Source organism: Simochromis diagramma, unplaced genomic scaffold (genome assembly GCF_900408965.1).
Source record: "Simochromis diagramma unplaced genomic scaffold, fSimDia1.1 OVJJ01000487.1, whole genome shotgun sequence".
Lineage (NCBI taxonomy): Eukaryota > Metazoa > Chordata > Actinopteri > Cichliformes > Cichlidae > Simochromis > Simochromis diagramma.
This window is the reverse complement of record NW_024387305.1, coordinates 1,851,215-1,863,724: the sequence shown is the minus strand read 5'-3', so window position 1 is coordinate 1,863,724 and position 12,510 is coordinate 1,851,215.

Genomic DNA, 12,510 nt, shown 5'->3' with positions numbered 1-12,510 from the left:
AAGGGAACATTTCATTTTGGTTGTGTCCTGTTATTTTGGAGTGTAACTACTTAAAGAGTAACTGAAGCCTAACAACTTGTTTTGCTTAGAAACTGTTATAATGGGTTTTTACAATGCAATCTTTCAGTTTTGGGCAGGTAGGGTGTATATAATTAACTATTAACATGACAGTTAGCATTTTAACCCTTGTATCTAATGAGAATTTGTATCCTGTTACAGTTTTATTTTGGTAACGTCAGTGATTATGGCTGTGACCTTTTAAAATGTTGAAAGGAAGTGTGGGCTTTGTCCTTGAATGAATGAAGAGATTTATTGTCATTATACAAGTACAGAGCACAACTGCAACAAAATTTATTTTGGAGACACATTTTCGTGCATTTCGTTGCCCTGTACCTGTGCATGTGCAATGACAATAAAGTTGAATTCTATTCTATTCTATTCTATTCTATTCACTCTCACTCGCCAGATACACATACATACATATATACGTATAAACTTTTATTTAGGGACAAGAAAGCATATGCTGCTTTTCCACCAACAGAACACGGTGTGGCTCAGTTCACTTTAGCCCCTTGCGGACGCTTTTCCACCGCCTTTACACCTGATTGGCCCGGGTGTGTGTGGTGCCCACGTGATGTGATATAGAAGCGCTCCCACAAAAGGCTTTAAAAAAAAAAAACTCCCAGCAACCATACTCCATTGACTTTGGACCATGGCGACTTCCTCCACAAGAACCAAAAATCAAACCAATCAAAATGAACCACAGACAGAGCAAAGTACAAAAACACACATATCGCGATTGTTGTTGCTCTTCGGGCTGTGACGTTGCGGACAAAGACTTTTGCGCGCGCCAGATGGGTTCGCCCCTGTTCCCAGTTACGTCCGCTTTATGTTTCCACCGCAACAAGCGAGTTCATCCGCGCTAAACTGAACTGCTCTCAAGCGCACCGTGCCGATTTGTCGGTGGAAAAGGGGCATTAGTCACCTCATGAGGATAGAGAGGTGAAAAAAAATTCCTCTCACGCAGCATACTCTCCATATTGCATAGTAACAATTTTAACTGTTCCTGCAGGATGCTGATGCTGACATTAGGAGGGAGTGTATACTTAAATCTCTCATTATCTACCTTGGAGAACGTGTTGAGGACTTGATAAAAGAATACATGGTATGTCCATATCTGTTCTGTCTCTACATGAGATGCAGTCTCTTGATGTAAATTTGACAACTCTGCTATTAAATGCAGTGATTAATGTAGGACAGCAACGATTAATCAACTCATCAAGTTAATATCTTAGGGTTCTGTATTGTTTTCTTTTTTTTCTTGGGCTTTGTGGAACATTTATGAAAATGTTCCACCATTGATTTAATTTAATGATTATGCAATTCACAATCTGATTAGTCAAATAATTGTTCTAATAGTCTGTGACCAAACAACTATCAAAATAGTAGTTTATTATGGTCAAAGATTTATCAGGTGTGCCAGACTTCAGTTCTTCACTTGTACATTTTGTTCCATATTTTACCTCAAGATATCCCAGACAGATGAAGCTGAGGAAGAGCTGCAGAGTACCACCATGGCACTCTTCGTCTTCAGGGACAACTCAAGCCTCCTACATCAGCCTCGAGACATCGGGATAATCATTGATGGTGTGGAAGTCCTGAATGAGTTGCCTTCTGTGGCAGCTGGAGTGGCAATGGTCTTTGGACTCTGTTATGCTCTTAATATGGAATATCCACGAGGATTCAGGTTCACCTTTGAGGCTCTTCAAAAGATTATGATGGAGCTTGACTTTAACAAGATGACCTCTAAGATTCGCAAACTTAATTGTGAACTTAACACTGCACAGTAGTGTGTTTGCATGCATGTGTGCATGTGTATGTGCACATACATGTGCATGTGTGCTTGGTTATTTTGCTTGGTTGGCCTGCAGTGGTATTCTACATTCAAAAATTATAAGAACACCCATTTGAAAGGGAGATTTAAGTTGATTTCATTGATACATGTGTAGATTTTTTTTTTACATTGTACAGGCACAGTGCACATATAAACATTTTTGAGTACTTGCAAATTGGTTTAAAAAGAGTTTTTATAATGGTTTTATGCCAGTTTTAGACAGGTTGCAGGTTTTATACCAGTTCTAAAAAGATTGCAGGTTTTATAAAACAAACATTTCTCTAATCATTTCTGCCGCAGCACTAAATCTGTATATTACTAATCCTCTCTATTGATTATAGTTAAAATGGTTTGGAACAATAAATAATTTTGAAATAATTGGTTGGCCAACTGTCTTGTTTTTTATAGGAAATGCAGAGCATTTTTGAACTGAAATAAAATGAAATGTAAAAATATAGTTTGAATATATGTAAATCAATTACCTGGCTTCAACACAAACATATTAGTTCATGTTAATTTGGTTCGATGTGAATACATTAGGTTGGTTAAATTTCAATATATTAGCTTGGTTCAATAATTAAAATATGGTTCTATGTAAAAAAAATCAATTTGGATCAATGCAAAATTTAAAGTTTCAGTCAAGTCTAGTAATATTGTTTATATCAACATAAAAGTATCAGGTCATATCAAGTGACTCAATATGGATTCTATGAAGTCAAATATTTTGGATGTGACAATTGGACATCTTTTTTTATTTTATTTGAATAGGGTTATTCTTTTTACAGTGTATATTGTTGTGAGAGCCTTTTTGTTGGTGCAGTCTGATATTGATTGTATGTGCATGTGCACATCCTTAAAATAATGACAGAAATATGGTGTTTTGTTAGTAAACTTACATTTATGGATCAAAAATTTAGCTAAAAGTATTAAGAAATTTATCATAAAAAACATTTCTCATACTTCTTGGGGAACTTAAAGAAACAGAATAAAACATTTTCCCATCGTAAAGAAAACTCCCTTAAAATATGGACAATAACAAAGCTGCTAAATTCCTTCCAGAATCTCTGTGTAAAAGAACAGTACCAAAAAAGATGTGTCACAGTTTCTGGATGATCCCCACAGAAAGTACAATTAGTATTGTCCCTTTTAAATTTGACCATGTAGTGACTGGCTGGATAACATTTATGTTGAATTTTAAAAGAGACTTCTTTCACCTTATTTACAATCAAATATTTATGGGGGACCATCCAGACTGTCTTCCGCTTGATATCTGGAACACTGATTGGAAAATGATATAGTGCAATAAAGTGGTTGTAAGTAAGTAGTTGTCCCTCTTTACTAACCAGCTGAGCCACCAATAGGATCCCATTTTGGAGCCAAGTTTCCAGGAAAAGTGATTTATTTTTCTATAAAATATCTCTGTTGTTCCAGATAAGGTATTTGTGAGGTGAGAAGTTGTGTTTATAAATGAGGGTCCACGCTAAGAGGACCTGCTTATGGAAGGATGAAAGCTTTACAGGGACTTTCTCAACATTGTAATTACAATTTCAAATAAAAGTAAAGCCACCAAAACGAGAGAAAATGTGATATGGTATAAAGTTCCAGATAGAGGTAGGGTTTTAAGAAAATGTTTGGCCCAATTCATTTTGAAAGTGTTATTTAAAGTAGAAACGTCTAAGACGTTAAGCCCACCTGATTCGTACTTATTCATCACAACAGTTTTTCTAATATAGTGCGTACGGTTTTTCCATATAAAATTAAAGAGCATACGGTCAATATCTTTACTACTTTTCTTATCCAGATGTAAGGAGAGAGCAGCATATGTTCATCGGGATATCCCTTCAGCTTTAGTAATTAACACTCTACCTTTCAAAGACAAGTCCCTTGTTCCAAGATGGCGCCGCCGCGTATGGATGCCCTGGTGCTTCAGTGCGTTACTTCTGCTTTGTTTTTGTGCATAACTTCTGTGTCTGGGCACTCCTCTGGATATTCTTACACCAGAGAAGAGCTTCTTAACTACAGGACTACAACACCTGTGGATTTACTTCCAATATTTGTGGCATCTGCGGCAGATTTACTGCAGACTCTGATCAGGAAAGTGAGACGCCGAAAGCGAGGAAAGCGAGCCGGCGCACTCGTGCGTCTGAGGAGACGCGGACTGCGAACTGCTCTTCCTGGGATCTTCCTTTCCAACGTACGCTCACTCAGGAATAAGATAGACGAGCTGGCCCTGATGAGAAGCATGAACAGAGACGTTGCCTCCTCCTGTGTCTTATGTTTTACGGAGTCGTGGCTCTGTGAGGACATCCCGGACAGCGCGCTCAAGCTGGAGGGCTTTCATCTGCTGCGCGCGGACCGGCAGGCCTCTCTCTCTGGTAAGACCAAAGGTGGAGGTGTCTGCTTCTACATTAATAGTGGCTGGTGCACAGATGTAACAGTGATTGCTCAGCACTGCTCTTCCTCTCTGGAATACCTTTTTATTCACTGCAAACCGTTTTATTCTCTTCATTCATCTTGGCCGCTGTTTACATCCCGCCAGATGCGGATGCGCAGGCAGCTCAGTGCACACTCGCGGAGCAGATACTGCACATGGAGCGGACATTCCCGGACTCTCTCATCATTGCTCTTGGGGACTTTTACAACACCCCCCTCCTCACCCCACACAAAAGAGGATTTCACACCACCTCCTCCCACCACAAGCCTTCATATTCATGAAGCAGATGTGAGGAAGCAGTTTAAGAGTCTGAATGCTCGGAAAGCTCCCGGCCCAGACGGTGTGTCTCGTCTACTGGACGCAGCCGGAGGGTTCACTTGGTTGTTTGCTCTCAATAGAAGCTGAGCGCGTCTCCGTGTCTGTGCTGGTAAACGATACTGAGTCCCAGTGCTCAGTAAACTGTACACCTGACCGTTATTCTCCCACTGAATCCGGTGTGTCCACGGTCCAACACGTGCACGCAGATGGTGCTGACCGGTGCCCAAACACACCAGAACACCAAATAAGTAAAATAACACAAATACGAACTTCTCCATGGCTCGTCGGGATGGCAACTGCTCCAAAAGTGACACATGAAATAGGCTGACATTTGAGTTTGACACGGGAGGTGAGGGGGTGTTTTGAATATGCTTGACTCCGTCACGAGGTTGCGCACAGCATCACCGGCAAGGGGGCTTGGTTTGAGAGGTTTTTGGCATCTGTGATGTGATTTACAACCATCCACCCATGTACAGCAAGAAGCCGCACTCACAACCGTGGGCATCAGCAAGTTGGTGAAATTTAAACAAAACAAAACAGCATTCCATCTGAAACTCTCTTATTGTACCCAAAATACAAATTTTAGTGATTACATGTGGCTTCATTAATTATGTTCAAAAGGATGAATACATAACGCAAGTAATAACTTTATGATCAGTCAGTGAATGAAGGAGCTCAAGAGTGCAAATATAGTTGCAATAAAGTGACAAATATGCCCTTTTATGTCAAACAAAGACCGAAATAAGTGGCATCAGTGTGAGGATGAGAATGAGCGATCCAACCTCACACTGCAGATATCAGGGCAAAGCACAGTGGGGGGGTTGCAGTCTGCACGCACAAGAAGGCTAACAACGCTGTGAGTGACGGAATCCACCCAAACTGAGGAACAGCTTCTTCCCCAGAGCTGAAGCCTGCACTGTTTGCACTATAATATAATATAATATAATATAATATGTTGCTATTTAATGTTTTTTGTTCGTGTTGCAGCTGCTCTGTGAGCCAAGCTTTCGTTGTCTAAATTCAATGGCAATATATCTCTGCACCACACGATGGCGATAGATTCTCACAGACAGTCTGTGCTCCGCTTCCGCCACCAGTCATCTTTAAATCTTTTTTTATTCAATGAAACCTTTATTTAACTGTCCATCTCGTGGCATTACTTAAAAAAAAATCATATTTAAATACAAAGAAAATTAAATACATGAACGACAGTAAATTGATAAAATAACAGCAAATAAATATATTTACAAATGATAGCAACATCAATGGAATAAAAGCATGAACACCAGCAGAAGGAGAAAGAGGCCTGTATCTACATTATTACTCTGGCAGCTCTCAGTCTCCATACAGACAGGACACGTTGCAGCGTAATTGCAGACAGGTGCGTGGGTCTGAGCTCCGCCCAGGCAGAATGACGAGTGGAAGAAAGCAGCAACACAATAAACATATGTAGCCTTGCGGAGCCGGCCGGGCAGACACCGAGACAGAGCGCAAAGATTTTATACGTGACAACACACACAAAAAAACACACACAACAAAAATCAGAATGTGTTTGTGATTTGGATTTTTATTTAAAGGTGAAACCTTTTTTCTTTTCTTGTTTTGCCAGATTAGACATTTTGATTCATTTCATTGAAGTATACTTTAGTTTTTTTGTTTTACTTTGATGCTATAATAGATGTTTTTAAAATGTAGTCATATTTAATACTATATTGCATCATGGCAAAACAACAGTCTCCTCAAGCTGCTTTATACTGTAAGGTGAAAACATTACAGTAAAAGCCAGAAAACCCCAACAATCCAATGATCCCCTTTGAGCAAGCACTGGGCGACAGTGGGGAGGAAAAACTCCCTTTAGGAAGAAACCTCCGGCAGAACCAGGCTCAAGAAGGGGCGGCCATCTGCTGCGACCGGTTGGGGGTGGGTGGGCAATCTCAGTCCACGAGGGCCGGTGTCCCTGCAGGTTTTAGATGTGTCCTCGAACCAACACAGCTGATTTAAACGGCTAAATTAGCTCCTCAACATGTCCTGAAGTTCTCCAGAGGCCCGGTAACGAACTAATCATGTGATTCAGGTGTGTTGAGCCAAGGTGAGATCTAAAACCTGCAGGGACACCGGCCCTCGTGGACTGAGAATGCCCACCCATGATATAGGGAGACAAGATGAAGTATACTTCTAATGGCCTATTTTAGCAGTTAATTTTTAACAATCAACTGGTGGTAATCCATCATCAGAATTGAGGAAAGGTGGTGTTGATGGAGACTCTACAGGAGGATTCACTGGGGAAGCCATACCTGCACTTCTGCCAGGGTGTCTTGGACGTACCTGAATAAATGTAGTTTTCCCTGGAAGTGGACGAGGATTAATCTGAGACGGAGTCTCCTCAGAACATCTCCCCATCATGCTTCTATGGTCCAACGATGCCAGCTTTTGTCCTTTCTGTTTTTCTAATTTAAGCTGGAGTTGAGCGTCTTTCACTCTAGATTTTAGATGACCTATCTCTTTTTCTTCATTGCAAGCCTTTTGAATAATCTGGTTCACTGGTCCAATGAGCTCCTCTCTTTGTCGGAATAAAGCGTACTCGGAAGACTTTACCATGTCATTGTACTGCTTTTTAAATGATTCCAGCTGCCGTGTTTTATGTAGTAAAGCTGCATCTAGATCCTTGCATCTGATACGTAGACAGTTCAGCTGTTTTTCAAGAAACTCCGTTGTTCCAACAGAGGGGGTGCCTTCCACTCCGTCTACGTATTTCTTTTTCAAGTTGTGGAACATATCCCTACATTCCACCTTTTCTTTTCCTCTCAATTGACCTGCATGTGGAAATGCCTTTTCAAAGGACAAAACGCACTGGCACAATTCCTCTTGGTAGTAGCGCTCTTTCTTCTCCAGCCAATTCACTTTGGATATAAATCTTTCCCGTTGCTCTTTTGTGGAGCGCAGTTTCTCTTCCAGCGCCACCTTTTCAGCCAGTGCCTGATTGTGTGCCGCTTTTACTTTATGCCGGTCCACTGCTGTCTTTCTGTGGTTTTCCTGCTCTGTGCTTAGGGCCTTTTTGAGGTCTTCAATTTTCTTTTTCAAAGAATCAACTTTGTCTTCGACCATAGCCTTCATTTTCTTGTCCAAGGCCAGAGCTCTAATATTACTCTGGCATTTCAGTTTGAGCTCCATATTCTGGGCCTTTTGGTCGTCTATTACTTTGCCCATTTGATCTTTCTCCTCTGTTAATTCTTTCATGGTTTTATCCATCAATTCATTTTCGTCCTGTAACTTTGTATTACTTGTCAGAAGATCCTCAATCCAACACTGCGAGGATTGATGTTGTTCCTCGCGTTCCTTAACCGCATTGACGGTCACACCTCTACTATTTTTTACCTTTCTCTTAAGCTTTTCTATTCTGGAGTCATACATGTTGATGACCTCTTCTAACTTCCTGTCTGCAGCATTGGCTTTGTTTTCCAGTTTTTTTGTATTTTCCTGGTAAAACTGCTGCATCTTATTTTTTTCCTCTTTGTGGCGTTTCAATAATAATTCAACAACTTGGCTGTTGTGAAATTGCTGACGTGCCACCTTTTCTTTCTCTGTTTCCAGCAGTCCTTGCAGGACTTCGACTTCGTCCTCGTGTTTTTCTTTAAGCTCAGCCAGAGTTTTCTCCGTCTCTGCGCGGAACTTTACCAGAGCTTCGTGGTCATCTTTTATCGAGTCCAACCTGTCTGCGATGTTTGTCCTGTCATCCAAGACCGAACCCAGCAGCTTATTATTCTGCAAAAGTTCATTGTTTTCTTTTGTTAGATCCTCGATCTGTTTCTTATTGACTGTATGCAGGTTTTTGAAGTAGTCAAGCTCAGTTTTAAGCTTTTCAACCTCGTCGATCATTGGCTGCAGTCTTTGCTCCAACTGTCTGGCATATGTTTCTTTTTCTTTTTCACTTTTTTTAACCATTGTTTTCAAGAAATTAACATTTCTGTCGTTGTTAGCTTTCGAACTCATTTCTGCTTTTTTATGTGCTGTATCACTCCAACAAAACGATAGCTTAATGAATTCCCTTTGACAGCTTTCCTCTATTTATAGACTTGAACATCAAAGGATGAAAGGACTGTCACTATGACATCACCACGTTCTGTGACGTAACAGGGCTTTGGAGCGTGATGTCACGGGGGTGGGCGTGGAAAGGATTTTGGGGGTCTAAACAAAGCGTGTCTTTTTTTAAAAACTTTATTTAACAAACAATGAGTATACAACATACGAACAGATGAAGTATACAACAGAACATGAACACAAAAAGCCAAGGGTAAAAGAAAAAGGTAACAATTATAAGAATACACGCAGAAATTCACATACATACACTGTAAAAAGTCTAACATGCAGTCATTCATTCAATCTAATAAGTGCCATTCAAAACAGAATAAAATCATTGATTTGATTGTGAAACCCTTTCTTTTTGCATTTTAAAATACCACTTTTGATTTGGATGAAACTAAATATCTGTACAAAGGACACAACGCAAAGTTTTTGATTTCTCTCAAAACATATATTTCTTTTCATGTTGAACAGATAATATCTTTAATTTGAGTCAAAGTGATTTGCACTTGAACACGCCCACCAGAAATAGACCGGGACCCATTTTTATTCTGCATGGCTGCTGGAAACATCGTGTCACATCTTTGATTAATTTCATCTGAAAATAAACGTAAGTAAAGCCAAGTGTGTTACAAAAGCTTTTATAATTTGTATTGCCAAAATTGCAGAAAATAACCCCATTTAAGCTGGGTCGACAGCCACCCCCAATTTTTGCATGATTGTAGCTGCTAGCTACAAGCTAGCTAGCTATCCGGCGCGACGTTAGAACTGGTTACCAGCAACCGACCATCACAGTCGGGAATGCAAGTTAGGCAAAAAGCCGTTTTTTTACCAGTATACTAACTAGCTAGCGTTACCACGATGCATCGGTGGTGGATACAGCTAGCTAGCATAAGTTCATAGTTCATAACATTCATAGTATAACTCCGTGCTCCGCTTCGTTTGAGTTTTTCTGGTGAGCTCGCGGTTTCTAGACACAAGCTTGTGTTTGTGCGCGCACGTTTGTCTCTGTCTCTCTTCATATAAATATTTGTTTGTTATGTTTGTGTACACCGAGCGCAAAAGATAATTATTAATGTGCATGATTTAGAGACAGAAATAACACGCCAGCATTTAAGATCAATGACATAAGACTAATTCCTTCAATTGACTTTCAGGCGCGGCTCGGAAAAATGTGCATTTTCTGAAGAAATTTTAATTTTATCAGCAAAAAATTGACCCTATGCCAAACTTAGTCGCTAATGGCTGGTCTGTAGACTGTTTGGTAAACCTAAATCAAATTATAGTACTAGCTTTTTATAAGGATGTGTATCGTATTTCTTGGTTTTTCTGTGTTATGTGTTTTATAGAGAAGTAACATTATTCTTTTTTTTCTGTATGCTTTCAGAACCACTGATTGCTCCATCCATTCCATGGCTGAAGCATACATTTTCATTTAATCTGAACAGGTATCATTTTGCATTTACACTGCACATCCTTTCTAAACATTTCATAATAATCTAGACCCTCCCTCATTATCCTCTCATTCACCTTGCTGATGTGTTGGCACTATTGTGTGCAATAATTGCTCTCTCGGCTTCACCCAGGTGTGTGCTCAGTGCTGGTTGTGTAGGGAGATGTGCCCCATTTCCCCTTTTCTAGTCTTCGTAATTGAAAAGCACTCTGAAAATCACTTTTGTAGTAGTAAGTAATATTGCTATTGCATTAGTTACATCCGTTGTGTGAGTTAGTAAGAAATCCTTGTCCACTAATTTCCTCTGTCCAGTTATAAATGCAGCAACATTTTCTATGGAGGGCAAAGGGAACATTTCATTTTGGTTGTGTCCTGTTATTTTGGAGTGTAACTACTTAAAGAGTAACTGAAGCCTAACAACTTGTTTTGCTTAGAAACTGTTATAATGGGTTTTTACAATGCAATCTTTCAGTTTGGGCAGGTAGGGTGTATATAATTAACTATTAACATGACGTTAGCATTTTAACCCTTGTATCTAATGAGAATTTGTATCCTGTTACAGTTTTATTTTGGTAACGTCAGTGATTATGGCTGTGACCTTTTAAAATGTTGAAAGGAAGTGTGGGCTTTGTCCTTGAATGAATGAAGAGATTTATTGTCATTATACAAGTACAGAGCACAACTGCAACAAAATTTATTTTGGAGACACATTTTCACTCTCACTCGCCAGATACACATACATACATATATACGTATAAACTTTTATTTAGGGACAAGAAAGCATATGCCGCTTTTCCACCAACAGAACACGGTGTGGCTCAGTTCACTTTAGCCCCTTGCGGACGCTTTTCCACCGCCTTTACACCTGATTGGCCCGGGTGTGTGTGGTGCCCACGTGATGTGATATAGAAGCGCTCCCACAAAAGGCTTTAAAAAAAAAAAAACTCCCAGCAACCATACTCCATTGACTTTGGACCATGGCGACTTCCTCCACAAGAACCAAAAATCAAACCAATCAAAATGAACCACAGACAGAGCAAAGTACAAAAACACACATATCGCGATTGTTGTTGCTCTTCGGGCTGTGACGTTGCGGACAAAGACTTTTGCGCGCGCCAGATGGGTTCGCCCCTGTTCCCAGTTACGTCCGCTTTATGTTTCCACCGCAACAAGCGAGTTCATCCGCGCTAAACTGAACTGCTCTCAAGCGCACCGTGCCGATTTGTCGGTGGAAAAGGGGCATTAGTCACCTCATGAGGATAGAGAGGTGAAAAAAAATTCCTCTCACGCAGTATACTCTCCATATTGCATAGTAACAATTTTAACTGTTCCTGCAGGATGCTGATGCTGACATTAGGAGGGAGTGTATACTTAAATCTCTCATTATCTACCTTGGAGAACGTGTTGAGGACTTGATAAAAGAATACATGGTATGTCCATATCTGTTCTGTCTCTACATGAGATGCAGTCTCTTGATGTAAATTTGACAACTCTGCTATTAAATGCAGTGATTAATGTAGGACAGCAACGATTAATCAACTCATCAAGTTAATATCTTAGGGTTCTGTATTGTTTTCTTTTTTTTCTTGGGCTTTGTGGAACATTTATGAAAATGTTCCACCATTGATTTAATTTAATGATTATGCAATTCACAATCTGATTAGTCAAATAATTGTTCTAATAGTCTGTGACCAAACAACTATCAAAATAGTAGTTTATTATGGTCAAAGATTTATCAGGTGTGCCAGACTTCAGTTCTTCACTTGTACATTTTGTTCCATATTTTACCTCAAGATATCCCAGACAGATGAAGCTGAGGAAGAGCTGCAGAGTACCACCATGGCACTCTTCGTCTTCAGGGACAACTCAAGCCTCCTACATCAGCCTCGAGACATCGGGATAATCATTGATGGTGTGGAAGTCCTGAATGAGTTGCCTTCTGTGGCAGCTGGAGTGGCAATGGTCTTTGGACTCTGTTATGCTCTTAATATGGAATATCCACGAGGATTCAGGTTCACCTTTGAGGCTCTTCAAAAGATTATGATGGAGCTTGACTTTAACAAGATGACCTCTAAGATTCGCAAACTTAATTGTGAACTTAACACTGCACAGTAGTGTGTTTGCATGCATGTGTGCATGTGTATGTGCACATACATGTGCATGTGTGCTTGGTTATTTTGCTTGGTTGGCCTGCAGTGGTATTCTACATTCAAAAATTATAAGAACACCCATTTGAAAGGGAGATTTAAGTTGATTTCATTGATACATGTGTAGATTTTTTTTTTTACATTGTACAGGCACAGTGCACATATAAACATTTTTGAGTACTTG